The sequence below is a fragment of the Amphiprion ocellaris genome, chromosome 16 (assembly GCF_022539595.1).
Source record: "Amphiprion ocellaris isolate individual 3 ecotype Okinawa chromosome 16, ASM2253959v1, whole genome shotgun sequence".
Taxonomy (NCBI): domain Eukaryota; kingdom Metazoa; phylum Chordata; class Actinopteri; family Pomacentridae; genus Amphiprion; species Amphiprion ocellaris.
In genome coordinates, this window is record NC_072781.1 from 4,676,890 (window position 1) to 4,694,187 (window position 17,298).

Consider the following 17,298-nt stretch of genomic DNA (forward strand, 5'->3'; position numbering starts at 1 on the left):
TGAATCTCTGCTCTCAGATCCCAAACTCGTTTAAGCACCTTGCCCAGGCTGATCCATCTGACAGCAAATAAACTCCATTTGATCAGTTCTGAAATGGTTTTAAATACATGCTGTTCACATCATGTCATTTTAGTCTGACTACGCAAAAAGGTCTGTTTGATCCTTATTGTACAGATATTTGTTTAAGAACAAGTACTGCTGCTGAAATAAAGGTCAGATTTATTACAAAATGTCCACATCAACTGGGTATCACACAAACACAGAAAGAGATACAGGAGCTAAATCTTTACAATAATTAAGTTTTAAGGCTTTTGGTTGACCTGGAGCTCCTCCATTTTCTTTATTATGTTTGTTGACATGTTTTACTGCACTGCATCTTAGCTGTTACTCCCATTTTATCAATTTATCTTATTATTTTAGTTTTATTTTTTACTGCAAAAATCTGGATGAGCCGCAGCAAAAATGCGTCACAGTGCAACAGAATTTGTCTTGTGATTTATTAAAGCATAAAGCAGGAATAATGAACAATAAAGAAGACAAATGCAGAGTGAATATTTCAAGATCATGTTCAGCTATTGTAGCATAATTTTTTGGGGGTACAATGTGCTAAAAGTAAAACATGATTTAATTATGGCAAATGCTTTTAGACTGAAGACCAAAGTTAAAACATGTACACAAAATACATGGATGTGTGTACAAAATATACAATGATGAATATTCTAGTAATGGCTGATGTTTGATGGTATGATGCTGCTCAGTCATGCCTGTTATGACCCTCACTAACAGTCATGTCAAGGTAGAAATGAAATTTTACAACAGAAGATTGAAAAATAAAATATAAATCTGTAGGTACAGACTGTGACCACCAGAGGGCGCTGTTATTTTGCGCATATGCCAAAACAGCAGCATCTGTAAATAAGCTATGTGGAATGAATGACAGAGGTAAACAAATAAGTACACAGTAAATGATTCATGATAAAAATGTGAATAAACAAAAAGAATCAACTGAGCTCTAAAAGAGCAGTTTATATATTGTTATTGGTGTTAATCAGATATTTAACTGGAAAAAAACAGTAAAGTCCTGACAGCGATCAGCTCTAACAGAAGTGAAGAGACTTTATTTAAAGATTTAAGAGCTCTTATTGTTATCTACAAGATGCCTGTTTCATCCAGATGTTATAAAAAGCATAAAAATGCTGCTGGAATTACAGTAAATCTACCCAATAATATGATGGAACTCTTCCAGCTGGGACACTATTGGACTGGTTTCATGATCAAACCTGCTCAGTCATCGTCTTGATTTTGGTCAGAAATGCAGAAAATTCTACTGCATTTAACTAGATTTTCTCAGAAAGTTCCTCTGACCGGAACCAAACTTTACATTTTTAAAGCTTCTATTGGTGCCAATCACAGGAAAATAATTCAGCGTCTCCATATCGTGGTGTAGGAGCCATAAATGAATTGTTTTATTGTAAGGTTACAGGGCATATTAGTTGTTTAGTTACAATATTATTTTGTGATTATGTTGAATAGATTGATGGCGGGTCACATGCATATGGGTGAGGATAATCCAGTGAATATATTCAGCTGTTCACCTGTCTTGACTTTTTTCATTGTTTGAGAGGGGGTGAGCTGGGTTGCCATATTTTTTGTTGACCGGTTTTGTTTTGATTACTTTATGACTTAGTGTACATTATCATGAGCTGATCATCTTTTTTCTTTAATAAAAGGTTAAATTTATTCGTTCCAAATCTCAGTGGATTCTTTTTGTTAGTGCGTCAGACAAACAGGCCCAGCCTCAGTCTCTCGGCGACTCTTGTTCGTTTAAGTCGCTACAAGTGGCATGTGAATGGCTACCAGGTGGGGATGAACCATGGTTTAGACTCAGTTCTCTTTTAGTTGGTGCACAGATATGTTCATATCTCTTGGTGCACGATTCATCCCATCTGCAACAGCCTGTGAGAAGAACCCTCCTTGCTAGCACTTCCTGCTCTATACCCGCTCTATGCAGTTACTGCTGGTATCTCATAGGGAGGATTGTTGTGATCACCAGTCATAAATCACTTTGGAAAAGCAGGTGCAGTGAGGTTAATTGTTGCCTTATAAGGAAACAGGAGTATTCTATGAGGACAAGCAAAAACACTATGTTTCAATAGGTTTTGGTGTGTGTGTGTGTAAGCAGGTGTAACTCTCCAGCTTGACCTGTCTATGACCCTCAAATGCTTTGTCTCTCCCTCTGTTCAGGTCAGCACAGCTCATGCATTAATTACACTGTAAGTGGTATTATTATCAGTGTTACACGATTTATATATATGGTGTCAATTTCAGTGTGAAGCTGAGATAATCCTCTTAACCTCCAACGTATCATGTCAACATAAACTGCACTTCTCCATCATTTAGTGTGGAGCTGCAACACTAAACTATACAGTGATAACACACTTTACACTGGTTCCATGTCCACCTCCCAGTAACATGGTCCAGTCAGAGTCTCTACACACCAGCTGCTGCTGCTGCTGCTGCTGCTGCTGCTTCCACCTCTGGATCATCAGGACACACTTCATCCTCTCAGCACAAACACTACTTCCACCTGCAGAGAAGAAGAAAGACCAGAGGAGATGAATGAGTTTGATCAGCAGCTCATCAGGACTTCAGTCGTGTTCAGAGCAGCAGCTTCATGTTAACGTGCTGCAGTGAACACACTGAGCTCCAAGCTCACACTGTCAGCATCAGGTGTGTTTCTCTGCACATTTCACTGCAGCTCACAGCAGAAACAAACTGCTGACAGTCACCAAGCTTCATTACTGCACAAACTCTTCACTCATGGATTTACTGCTGCTCCATTTAACTCCTTGATGCCTGAATTTATTTACAATTTAACTGAAAAAAAAAAACTTTTGCATGTTTTTGCTTTCCAGCTGATGCTAAAATAAGTGAATATTGTTAATTTGTCTATTACACATAGAACAGATATATAATAACAATAACAGATATATAATAATTAGGTCCCACTCCGACCGATCCTACAAGAAACTAGTGCTTGCAAAAGGTTCCGAGGTACGTATTGAATATGCACAAACCGGCATTGGGGGAAGTGATATGCTGCCTCGGCTGCAGTCTGAATGAAAGTGGTATGTTGCAAATTTGCAACAATAGGCGTTAAGGGGTTAAACCAATAGTCTCTGAATGTCCATCAACATCTCATCTGCTCTAGAAAAACTAACTCAGAGTCTGGCAGCAAAGGGCCACAAAATATGTTCAAATGCTTCTGGAAGCTTTAAAATCAGAAAAAATACTGAGAGTATGTTATAAAATTATAATAATGTTATGATTAAATGCTCTTTATGATTTCAAACTCTGTATAACTGTGTGGCTGTGAACTCATAGAACCCAATGACCATGAAAATATAACAAGCTGGTTTTCCAAGCAGCCGGTTGAAACTGGCTGCTCAGAAACTGGTAATACAACTGTGAAAAAAACGTCCTGTAACTCATGGTAATGGAACTTGTATATGTGCCTGCATAAAAGCTAAACTGTTTCTTTATATTGTCAGTCACTTGCCCAGACTGAGTTCTAGTGAAGAATTTTCTTCATATTTCTTGATCCTTCGAGCCGGATCCCAACATCCCTCCTCTAGACAGGCTTGGGTGCTGAAAACCATACATTTCTAAAATAAAGATATTTTTAGCAAACTGAACTACAGCAAACAGTCTGTTTATGGTCAAACATTGGAAAAGAACAAATTAATATTTGTATAAATGCAGATTTTTCCTGTTGATGTTATTAACAGTTTAGGCCTGTTGTTTAATTTTACATTCATATGGAAGTTCATTAATTTCTGTGATTTTAATACAAATTATCTGTAATTAAACAAAATGATCAAATATCAGGGAAATAACAGTTCTATTATTTAACATTTTATAATCCTTAATATGCATGATTTTCCCCTCAAATAGTAGCACAAATTTATAAAATATTTTTATTTTTTACTGATTTAAACACAGTAAAAATTGTGTAATTTTAAAGGAAAACATTGTAAAAGAACACACTGATTTCTGTAAAAGTATATTATTGTGGAAGTGAAAGTATTTACAGTTTTATCCTCTTTTCATGGTTTGTGAGTAAATGTACACTTTTTTCTTCTGATTTTACTCTAAATTATGTGTAATTGAACAAAATGATCCAACATGATTAAAATGAGACAAAATGTTGAGAGAATGACTAAATGTAAAGATGCTGCTGTGAAATAAGAGTCACTGGTTTACAGGCTTCAGTCTCACTGATCTCAGAGCTGTGATAAACATCAGACTGATCAGCTGATCACTACTGAAATGAGACAACAAACAGTGAGATGAGATCTGATGGACACTTTGATGAAGGAGGACCACTGTCTCTGCACATCTGGAATCAGCTTAATTTCCTCAACACAACAACAGTCAGCTTCACATCCACTCAAACACACCATGACAACAAGCTTGTGGCTCCTCTGATTGGCTGACTGCTGTCTCTGTGTTTCTGTCTCCGTTCTGCTCTCACAGCTTCACTGAGAAGCTGCAGGTTTTCAGGAGACACTGGATCTTTGCTTTGATACTGACTGTGTTTAGTAGAAAACTGCTGGAAGCAGCAGAGATTGACGGAACCTTCTACTGACCTCAGAGTCTTCAGGCTGCAGTCTGGACTCTCCACAAGATCTAACAGATGTTTCACTCCTGAATCCTTCAGGTTGTTCCAGCTCAGGTCCAGATGTTCCAGATGGGAGGGGTTGGACTTCAGAGCTGAGACCAGAGAATCACAGCTGATCTCTGACAACCTGCAGTCCTTCAATCTGAATAAAGAATAAAAGATGGAGATAAAATCATTGATGATCCATCAGATGTGTTCAGGTTCTGAATGTGCAGCTCAACATTACTTTGTCCTCATCAATCAGCTTTTCTCTAAAAGCAGCAGTGACTTTGTCCTTCTGTTATTGTGGATCATCATCATGTCAGCCTTCTACACACATCATCCACATGTCAGCACAACATTCATCCACCTATTCATGTCCACACATCAGTAACATGCTGCATCATCAACAGGATCAGGATCAGTCAAATAAAACTCAACACAAACCAAAGAAATATTTCTATATCACTCACTAAACTTTGTCACTTCAAACTGATCTAAGTTCAGAGGATCTTCTGGATCCAGATGTGACTCTTCAGCTCAAATTACAAACATTCATTTACTTTAACAACTAACACTGAGCATTTTATATACTTTGTGCTTAAAATATGACTTTTGTCACAACAAACTGAATTTAGAACAAAAAACTGAAAATGTGAACCACAGCAGATTTACAGCTTCATGGATGGAAGTTCTGTTGAACAGAAATGAGCTTCAGCTGTCATTAAACACATCAGATCTACAACAGTAACAGACAGACAGTGAACTGACCTCAGAGTCTTCAGGATGCAGTCTGGATTCTCCAGAAAACCACTCAGATGTTTCACTCCTGAATCCTGCAGCTTGTTCCTGCTCAGGTCCAGATGTTTCAGATGGGAGGGGTTGGACTTCAGAGCTGAGACCAGAGAATCACAGCTGATCTCTGACAAACCGCAGTGCTCCAATCTGAATAAAGAATAAAAGATATAAGTTGAGGAGACAAAGTTCCTGCTTGAAATCAGAGTTTCATCATGAGTTCAGAGCTGAAGAGGCTTCAGAATGTCCAAGTTTAGAAAACAGAAACTCCAAACAGCTGAAGCCAACAGGATGCAGCTTCAAACATTCCAACAGAAGCAGTGAAGAGCTCCCATTAATGACAACACTTAGACAACCAGCAGTTCTCCAATTTGAACAAAGAATAAAAGATGTAGATAAAATCATTGATGATCCATCAGATGTGTTCAGGTTCTGAATGTGCAGATCAACATTACTTTGTCCTCATTAATCAGCTTTTCTCTAAAAGCAGCACAGTGACTTTGTCCTTCTCTTATTGTGAATCATCATCATGTCAGCCTTCTACACACATCATCCACATGGCAGCACATCATTCATCCACCTATTCATGTCCACACATCAGTAACATCTACTGACCTCAGTCCACTCTCTCATTACAGGATCAACATCAAATCTCTTCATTCTTTTATTTATCCCATCACCTTCTTCTTCTGTGTTTATCAGCTTCATGGCTTTGTCTCATTCACATCTTCCAGTGTGTCTTCCAACAACAGTCACGTGTCATCTGTACATTCCAGAGGGATTCTGATTCCTGCTGTCCACACTGACTGTCCACTGCTCTCTTCCTAATACAACTCCACTGGAAGGAATCACTTCATCAGCTCAGCTCACACGAACATCAAGCTTCAGCTTCTGACTGACGCTAATCAAGTGAGCGTCCACAAAAGTTCCAGATTGTTGACAACTAAACTCCTCTTTGACTTCCTGAGGCTCCACTGCAGCTCAGCACAAACACTGTGGAAACACAAACATACTGACTGGATCCGTGGAAGTCCCACTGGTGAAGCCTCACATCACTTTCACATCAGCTTTACATTAGATAGATAAACTTTATTGTCTGTCCCAAATGGTGACAGAAATTCTTCTTTGACAGGCTCAACAATAAAATACAACACATAAAAACACACTGAAAACACAAGCTCACAAGGCAGATGTCTAATCAGGGTGGAAAGCTCCTCGTTTTTATTCTTTAGCTATCGCATGTTTGACAGGGTTATGGCAGGTAAAGGTAGCCGGCTTCCTCTCCTCCTCAGTCTGTTCCTGATCCCTCCTTTCGACCCTCTTTTCCTTCGTATTGGCATCCACTTGTGTCCGCGAAGTAACTCTGGAGGTATGCTGTCAGCATGGAAAGATGTCCCCGCTGGCTCTGACAGAGAGCGGCTCAGTTCCACCAGGTAGTCCCATCAGTAGGCGAGCCTACCTGGGTTGGTGGTGAACGGCTGCGCCGGTCATGAGTGGAGTCCATTTGCTTGCCATAAGCAGGTGATCAGGAGCAGGGCACAGGACAGGTATAACAGTGTTTCGCTGAACATTTCGGGAGGACAAGAAAGTCGGAGATAATATGCAGAACTTGCAGAAAAAAAACACTGAGAAACACACACACACTGGCACACACAGCGCCTTGTCAGGAGTCGCTCTGACAGAGTAGCGCCCCCTTCCCCTTGGAGGACATTCAGACACACAGCAGGACTGTGGATTCTGTCCTCCATCTTGGAACTCTGCAGTCAGCTGATCAGGGGATTTATTCACACTTCAACAATCTCAAACATCTTCAGACTGTTTTCTGGAAAATTCTCAAAATTTATCAACAAAAATGTCAAACTTCAGTGAAGGATTTAAATTGAATATATTGATAAACGATCAACAGTTATATTTATTTCATCCTTATTTAACCAGGTAAGTTAGTTGAGAACTGCTTCTCATTTTCAATAACGACCTGGCCAAGAAGCAGCACCCAAACAAAATCAACACAAGTGAACTGACCTGAGAGTCTCCAGTTTACAGTTAGGACTCTGCAGTCCATCAGAAAGATGCTTCACTCCTGAATTCTCCAGGTTCTTGTTTCCACTCATTTCCAGTTCTGTCAGATGGGAGGGGTTGGACTTCAAAGCTGAGGCCACGACTTCACAGTGACTCTCTGAGAGTTCACAGATAGAAAGTCTGTAATGACACATAAATGACAAAACACATTATTATGAAAGAGGACTCTTTATATTTCCTTCATGCATTTGATAGCAAAACATTTGGAATCATCCTGTTGGACATTTAGTTCTTCACATCAGTGGTTCAGCTGATCTTCTCTGACTGTTTGACATGAAACTGAATTCTTATCAGCCTCTCTCACACCTGAACACTTTGAATCTTTGTTTGGTTTCATCTGCAGATGGAGGACAGAAGATGGAGTTTGATTCAGGCTTCCATCCTGTTCACAGTCCGTCAGTGGGATCTGATCCCACGTCTGACTCCACAAAGTTCTCATGAGAACATCTGGATCAGAAAAACATTTTCTGTCTTGTTTTTACTGTGACTCAGGATATTGTGACTGAGTTGAGCTCAGTGAACAGTTCCAGTTAAAAGATGATAATGTCTCTGCTCTGGACCTGCTGCTGTCAGTTTCATCTTCATCACTCAACATTTAGTCTGCTGTCAAACGCTACACAAATCAAACTGATCACTGGACAACATCACACCTGAACATCATTAATATAAACATCAGGAAATATTCTCACGTGATGACAGACCACTGAGTCAACTTTTGTCCTCAACGTTCTTTAGTGAGATTCTGAAAAACTTGTTCAGCACAAACACAAAGAACAAACCAGTAAAGTTGAATTATCTCCACCATAATGTCTCAAAAACATGTTATCAGGGTTTGCGGCAATAAAAACACAACTCTAAGCTTTGTGTGAATCAGATCTCTGGAAACAGTCTCACTTCTAACATTCTGCTCTGATATATTCACACCTCTCAGCATTTCCTGATACCACTCTTCTCTGCAGCAACAAAACAGAAAACACCAGAGTTTCTCTCTGAGCAACTGAATATCAGGGAAGATGTCAAATCTGGACTCTGGAAAACGACTTCCCTCTTGAAAATCAACAGCTGAGTTCAGATCAATAAAATTCTCCATGACTTAGTCCAACACACTTTGCAGCGTCAGTCTTTGTATGACAGTAGTTTATGGAGCCTCATGTCCAAGTTAACAAGCTTTAGATAGAAACTGTTGGACAAGTGACTCAATCACTTCACTGATCTCAGGATTATTCTCTAATCACTGTTACAGCATCAATATCATTTCATCACTGTCAGATAAGGTAATGTTTAAATCTTCGTAATATTTATATATAAATCCAGAACATTTCAAAAACTACTTCTGAGTCTTTTAAAGGCACAAAAGAATGAATATTACATGTAACACTGATAACAAAGAACAATATAGTTTATTCAAATAAAACCAAAAATAATGTGAAAGAAAAACTAAGAACTCTAATTAAAATTCAGTTCACATCAGTGAGAGCAATAATTCCTTAAATCATTTCTGTCAGTCTTCACAAATGTTTGTTTATGACACAGGTCTGATGTTAAACTCTAAAGAGTGAAATGATCTGGTAAATATCTGTTTGATTAGAAAAGATTTCAGAACCTCCTCATGTGAAAATAACTTTACTGCTTCGCTGAAAACTGTAAAATGCTTCCACATAAAGAACCTCGACAGTTCTTCGTGTGTTTCAGCAGATCTACTGTTTCCTCCATCAGCCAAAGGAAGAACCTCAGAAGAAAAAACTGTTTGATGGAACAATTATTAGGAAAAGTGTCACAGCGTTTGAAGCAGCTGAAGAACGTCTGAGACTAAACACAGCTGACGTGATGTTTGAAATTAACAAGTGGAAGACTGAGAAGAATGAGATGTTCTAGTGAGAACATCCGAAGAACTGAACTACTGATCTACACTGACTGATAATGTTCATCACATCGGGGACTCACCGAGCCTTTCTGCAGTTCCTCACAGCTGGAATCAGTCTCCGTTTTCCCTCCTCTGATGTGTTGTACTTCTTTAGGTCCAGCTCATCCAGAACCTCCACTGACATCTGCAGCATGTAGGCCAGAGCCGAGCAGTGGATCTCAGAGAGGAACTTCTCTGATCTGTTCTCTGACTGTAGGAACTCTTGGATCTCCTGATGTACTGAGAGATCCTTCATCTCCATCAGACAGTGGAAGATGTTGATGCTTCTGTCTGGAGATATTTCACAACTCCTCAGCTTCTTCAGGTTGTTGATGATTCTCTGGATCATTTTTGGATGGTTCTCTGTCTGACCCAGTAGACCTCCTAAGAGTCTCTGGTTGGACTCCAGACAGAGGCCATGAAGGAAACGAACAAACAGGTCCAGGTGACCATTTCTACTTCTGAGGGATTTCTCCATGACTCTGTCCAGGAGCATATTCAGACTGTGTCTTTTCTTGTCTTTCCAGTCTTCTCCCAGGAACTGCTCCAGTACCTCAGTGTTCCCGTTGGTGTAACAGTGGAACATGTAGACTGCAGCCAGATACTCCTGAATGCTCAGATGAACAAAGCAGTAGACTGGTTTCTGGAACATCTCACACTCTCTTCTGAAGATCTGTGTACAAACTCCTGAGAACACCGAGGCCTCTGTCACATCCAGACCACACTGCTCCAGGTCTTCTTGGTAGAACATGATGTTTCCTTTCTCCAGATGTTCAAAGGCCAGCCTCCCCAGCTTCAGAAGAACTTCCCTGTCAGTCTTCGTCAGCTCTTGTGGACTCGTCTCAGGTCCCTCATGGTACTTGTTCTTCTTCCTCTGTGTCTGAACCAGCAGGAAGCGTGAGAACATCTCAGTCATGCTCTGGGGCAGCTCTCCTCTCTGCTCTGTGGTCAACATGTGCTCCAGAACTGTAGCAGTGATCCAGCAGAACACTGGGAGTCGACACATGATGTGGAGGTTCCTGGATGTCTTCATGTGGGAGATGATTGTGCTGGAAGGCTCTTCATCACTGAATCTCCTCCTGAAGTACTCCTCCTTCTGGTCGTCAGGTGAAGCCTCGTACTTCTGTTAGCCTGTCCACAAGTGTAGGAGGGATCTCATTGACTGCCGCAGGGCGGGAAGTGATCCAGACCAGAGCTGAGGGAAGCAGATTCCCCTCCATGAGGTTCACCAGCAGAACGTCCAGCGATGACTTCTGGCTGACGTCAGACACAACCCTCCCTGTTGGTGAAATCCAGTGAAAGTCTGCTTTCATCCAGACCATCAAAGATGAACAAAAGTTTACAGACAGCCAGCTGCTCTGCTGTCACCTTCTGTAATGTTGGATGGAAAAGATGGAGCAGCGTGAGAAGACTGTGCTGCTCATCTCTGATCAAGTTCAGCTCCCTGAACGGAAGCACCACCACCACACTGACGTCTTGGTTTTCTCCGCCCTCTGCCCAGTCCAGAGTGAACTTCAGCACTGAGAAGGTTTTTCCGATGCCAGCCACGCCGTTGGTCAGGACCACTCTGATGGCTCTCTGCTGCTCAGGTAAGGCTTTGAAGACGTCCTGGCACCTGATGGGAGTGTCATGGAGGCTCTTCTTGGAATCTGTTTCCAGCTGCCTCACCTCATGTTGGACATCAGCCTCTCCACTGTGTCCCTCTGTGATGTAGAGCTCAGTGTAGATCCTGTTGAGGAGGGTTCCACCTCCTGCTTCATCACTTCCTTCAGTCACATGTTCACATCTCCTCCTCAGACTCATCTTATGTTCCTGCAGAACCTCCTGCAGACCAACACCTGCTCACAGACCAGACAAACAATCAGACTCCACAAACACAAACATCTTTCATGTCTGGACAACACAACAACAAGGTCAGTTTTCACACATCAGTCCACCAGCAGATGTTCAGTCTTACTTTGTCCACAGCTGCTCTGACTGGCTGTCTGCAGTCCACCTCTGGTTCTGGATCTTTCTCCACACTGGGGACAGGAGGAGTGTCCTGATGGAGCAGACTGGTCCCAGTTCGAGGTGATGCACTGTCTGCAGAACCAGTGTCCACAGCTGCTAGAGACTGGATCTTTCAGGACGTCCTGACAGGAAGCACAGCAGGGCGGCTGCTCCTCCACAGAAACTCCCCTCCTCTTCATCACTCTGTCAACACATTTATTCATTACTGAGATCATTGGAGAAAAACATCCACATGTGACACCACAGTGCAGAAGACAACAGCAGAGGCACCCAGGTAGCTCAACTGGTTGAGCAGGTGACCCATTAACGGTGGTTATAGTCCCAGATGCAGCAGGTTTGATGCCAGCTCACATCCCTTTACTGCAGGTCTTCCCCCCATTCTTCTCCCTACTTTCCTGTCTGCCTCTACACTAACCTGTCAAATAAAGCCAAGAAAAGGCCAAAAAACATATATTCTAAAAAAAGAAGAGAACAGTTCAGCCGCTAACAAAAAAGCTGCTTCCTTTTATTACTAACTCCAGTCAATTCTTTTCTGATGAGCTGTCTGATTAAACTCTGATCTGCCTGCAGTTTGCTGTTGATACAAACTCAACATTTTGTGCAGCAGCTTCATAGTAGCAGCCTTCCATCATGGACAGCTGCTTCTGTTCTTCACTGTTTTACCCTCACTTTGGGCAGCTCAGCTCGGCTCAGTTCAGTTTGAACTCAGAGTAGAAATTTTGTAAAAACTGTGACAGAGCAGCAGCCTCACACACACAGCAATCAGCTTTCATTTCAAACATCTGGATCATTAGAACCAGGAACCAATGAAGACCAACCACAACATCAACTACACATCTCAACAATATTCTTCCACACTCTGAAAATCTTTACAGCGGCTTCAACGTTGGGCTGAAGATGTTTGAATATCGTGTGTAAATAGTGAAATCCAGGTTTTCAGGTGTTTTACCACAGAAACACCATCAGAACTTCTGGTTCTAAAACCCAGACCAGGATCCTTCTCAGTCTGAAAGGGTTCAGCATTATGACCACAGTTTACAGCAGAAACACTTTCTTACTTTGTGTCTGAGGGTTCAGGTTCTTTACTGAATTCTGGAGGTCTTCCTTTGGACCAGTCACTCTTCATGGACAGACAGCTGGAGGCTGCAGACTCTGTTCTCTGTCTGCTGAAACACATGGTTGTACTCTCATTAATCACTGACCAATTATGAGAGGAAAGCAGGACAAATCATATCTATTTGTGTCACAAAAACCTTTTCAAAGTTAATTTTAATTTACTGACTAAACTCAATAACATAAAACTGACAGATGTTATTATAAAGGAGACGCATGAATAAGTTAGAGGCAGTTTTCTTACTTTGTGTCTGAGGGTTCAGGTTCTTTACTGAATTCTGGAGGTCTTCCTTTGGACCAGTCACTCTTCATGGACAGACAGCTGGAGGCTGCAGACTCTGTTCTCTGTCTGCTGAAACACATGTTTGTACTCTCATCAATCACTGACCAATTATGAGAGGAAAGCAGGACAAATCATATCTATTTGTGTCACAAAAACCTTTTCAAAGTTAATTTTAATTTACTGACTAAACTCAATAACATAAAACTGACAGATGTAGTTATAAAGGAGACACATTAATGAGTTAGAGGCAGTTTTCTTACTTTGTCTCTGAGGGTTCAGGTTCTTTACTGAATTCTGGAGGTCTTCCTTTGGACCAGTCACTCTTCATGGACAGACAGCTGGAGGCTGGAAACTCCTCCTCCTCCTCACGAACACTCATCTGGTGGACTTAAGTCAGTCTGAGAGGAAAACCAGCAACACTGACTGAGAGCTCAGGAAATACTAAAAGTCCAAGTAACACACAGGTTCAGATTTGTCTCCATTCAGGTTCTTTGTCTACAGAAGTGAACTCATCCTCAGAGAGAAAACTGAAAAGTTGTGTTTCCTCTTTCCTCCTTTATATTTCACCTCTGATAATAAATCCATATGTTGTTGCTCAGTGTCTGCAGTTGATCTCTGACACATCAAGCTCTTCAATTGTGTTAGAAAACTGTCATACAAAGTGTTGGAAATACTTTCAGATTCCAGTTAATCAAGGCGAACCCCAACAGTGTTCCTTCTACTGGACCTGGTTCTCTGCTGCACCAACAGACCTTTACTTACTGATATCTTTAAATATCTGTCCAGTTTTAAAATGCAGAAGAGGAAGTGAACTAGTTTTCAGTAAACATCATTCACCAGATATAAAGTTTCCTCAGCAGTCAGTATTAAAACACTCCTGTGATATAAAAACACCAAGAACAGAAATCAAGTTTTCTGACAGCAGAAGAATAATAATGTTAAACTAACTCTCACCTTGTTGTCCTCCACTGTTGACTGTAAAATGGAGTCTGAACTGTTCATTTCCACATTCTGCCCTGTTTCTCAGAAATCAGCAGTGTGACATCCAGAGCTGTTTACCGTCTTTATGGGTCTAAAGTTCAAACACCACAAACAGTTGCTGTGTGGCCTCACAGTCCACCTTATCTCTGAGCTCAGCCTGTTGATCATTAACTTTCAACCATTATACATTTGTCCACACAACACATGACATTTAGACTCATGTTCACTGAACATTCATCCAACTTCCTGTCCTCAGTTGTCCTCAGACCACTTCAATGTTACACTTCAGGCTCATTTTAACTGCGTCTTACTCACATCAGCTGCTTTTATTCAGACTAATGCTTCAGATTTTAGAACCAGAACACGTTTTGTTCTTCATCATGAACTCAAACATCAAAGTGGTAAAAAGTTCCATAGTTCTTTGAGAAAGCAGTAGGAGATGATCTGCTGGTGGTCTGTTGGTGACACAATTTTACACAGTATATAGTAGAAGTTCCCTGTTCCTATCTCAATCAGTTTGGGGTCCTTGGCCTGGCAAAAGTTGAAGACTCCTGATGTAGAGGCTGCAAAGACTTTTTAGAAAGTGCAAATCTGCCCTATGTATGTTTAATTGTTATTCAAAAGCTATTTTAACATATAAAAAGTATTTTATTGGTTATAGTTAAGACACTGAGAAAGATAAATCATGGAGAAATACAAGCTAACTACAAGAGCTTTTAGTCCATCACCAGCGTTAACAAGTTCGGTAAAGTTGGCAAGATATTCACAGATTCGGACTTCCGGCATCAATAACTCATGAGATACACGTTGTAATAACATAAACAATGCCTCTTCCCCATCGTTGTAAGCTAGACAATGTACTACAAGGCCAGTTTAATCAAAAGTCGCTGTCTTTCAAGCTGCAGAAATAACATTGATGTCTATGAGCAGCTGGCTGTGCAACGAGTGAACAGGGACCGTCTGCAAATAGCAAAACCGCTGCAACAGCGAAGAGAGACACCACAAATATTCAATTACTTAACTTTTATACACTGTAGTGTCACCAAATTTACTGCAGCCATCAATTGTCTCCTGCTGGTCATACTACAACACTTGGTTTGACACTAAATACAAAATCTGAATTTTAAGGATTTTTTATTATTTTATTATTGCTTTATTAGTAATAGAATTCAATAACTTCAGTCTTATACACTGTAGTGTCACCAAAATCATTGGAGCCATCAGTTGGCTCCTGCTGATCATACTACAATGCTTAGTTTGATATTAAATAAAATATCAGAATTTTAAGGATTTTTTTTCTTATTATTTTATTAGTAATACAATTCAGTATCTTCCCTCTTATGTACTGCAGAAAGATTACATTCTGTCTAACTATCAGGTGGCTCCTGTTGATCATACTACAACTCTTGGTTTGATATTTAACTATTTTTCATGATTTTAAGGATTTTTTTTATTAGTATTGAAATTGTTGTTTTATATATATATCAGATATTTTTTGTTGTAACAGATAAAAGTGCTCATCCATTTTTTTGGTAGATTGTGGAACATTAATTAATAACCAAAGTAACTGAATTTTATTTTATTTGGGTTGTTTATTGCCATGTGAAGTTGTGCACACTATTTAGTGTGCATGCTTGTGTGTGAAGTTTAAGGATTATGAGTAAATTAGCTTTGATGGCTCTTCTCTTGATGTATGTGGGGCTATATTTTTAGATCCACAGTGCACCTGTTTGTCCAAATACATGATACTGAATAGTAATGGAACCTGGAATCCTCACCAAAGAGAGGATCAGATAACATCAATATACCAAACTAAACTGTTTAGACTGTCTCCTCAAGTGCTGACAATTGGGAAGAAAGACAATAAGATGCCTTACAAGGCTGCAGCGTTAACTGATTCATTTAAACCCTAATGGTAAACCACTAATAATATTTTCCAAGTTAAGGACTGTATGGACAATACTTGGAAGAAAAAACCTGAAGGTTTGATCAGTAGGACCCCTTTGATGGTTGGATGGCATTTATTTCTTCTGCAGTGTTTAAAAGTGAAGTGATTGAATTTTATTTACTACAAAAATTCCTTAAAATTCAGATTTTTTTAAATTTAATATCAAACCAAGGGTTGTAGTGTGACAATCAGGAGCCAACTGATGGCTCCAGTGATTTTGGTGACAATACAATGTATAAGAGTGAAGTTATTGAATTTTATTACCAATAAAAATTCCTTAAAATTCAGATTTGTACTGTAGTGTTTGGTGACACTACAGTACATAAGAATGAAGTTAATTGATTTTATTATTAATAAAAATTATTTAAAATTCAAATTTTGTACTTTATATCAAACCAAGTGTTGTAGTATGACCAGCAGGAGACAATTGATGGCTGCAGTAAATTTGGTGACACTACAGTGTATAAAAGTTAAGTAATGTAATATTTGTGTCTCTTCGCTGTTGCAGCGGTTTTGCTATTTGCAGATGGTCCCTGTTCACTCGTTGCACAGCCAGCTGCTCATAGACATCAATGTTATTTCTGCAGCTTGAAAGACAGCGACTTTTGATTAAACTGGCCTTGTAGTACATTGTCTAGCTTACAACGATGGGGAAGAGGTATTGTTTAGGTTATTACAAGGTGTATCTCATGAGTTATTGATGCCGGAAGTCCGAATCTGTGAATATCTTGCCAACTTTATCTAACTCCGCTAACAAGATGGCTGCCGGGTGTGACCATAGACTGTATATAAACACAGTCGGAAGATAAATACGAACACGGCTGACAAACAGTATCCTAACGTAACAGTACATGTTAGACAGATAAGCTATTTACATTCATTCTTAAATTAAACCCTCTGAATGCCCTCCTGCTGTCTGGGTCCAGTCAGACCGAGTCTCGGCCGGATGTCAGGCCGAGCTCAGGCCTCCCTGAACGACTTGGAGCAGCTCCTCACTCCGCCTGCTCCACAGGCTGATTCAGGCACCACAAAGTGGAGAAACACGGGGAAAAAACATCATTTCCCTTTACCGTATTGCTATGTATACACTTTAGCATTATTTATGTATTACTTTATTCGACGGTTTCCGGCCACAAACACAAAGCGGACACGTCGATCGGTTTATTAACAACTTTAACCGAACCTTCCAGCTCCGGGGAAAGCTTCAAGCGAGGATCAAGTTTCTGCTGCTTTTCTTAACAAATATCAAAACTTATTTAACACAGTTCAAACAAGTGTTTAAAAGCTGCTGATATTACCTTCACTCCAGGCTTGAACGGACAACGCAAACTGCGTCACAGCCTTGTTAAGAACGAAACTTAAAGTTAGACAGAGAGGCGTTTGAGTTCCAGTCAGAAAATCAGACATCAGAGTGTTCAGCTGGAGGTGAACCGCGTTTTGGAAAATAAGACACCGTGAAAGATCTCTGAATGTTTGTTGAACTTCAATAATAATTTCACTTTACGTTTAATACAATAATATTTACT

At 40.2% G+C, this 17,298-nt stretch overlaps 1 pseudogene; it reads right to left on the reverse strand.

The window, feature by feature from the left end:
* Positions 1–202: 202 nt before the first annotated feature.
* LOC111585469 (NLR family CARD domain-containing protein 3-like) lies at positions 203–17,243 on the reverse strand (annotated as a pseudogene).
* Positions 17,244–17,298: the final 55 nt, after the last annotated feature.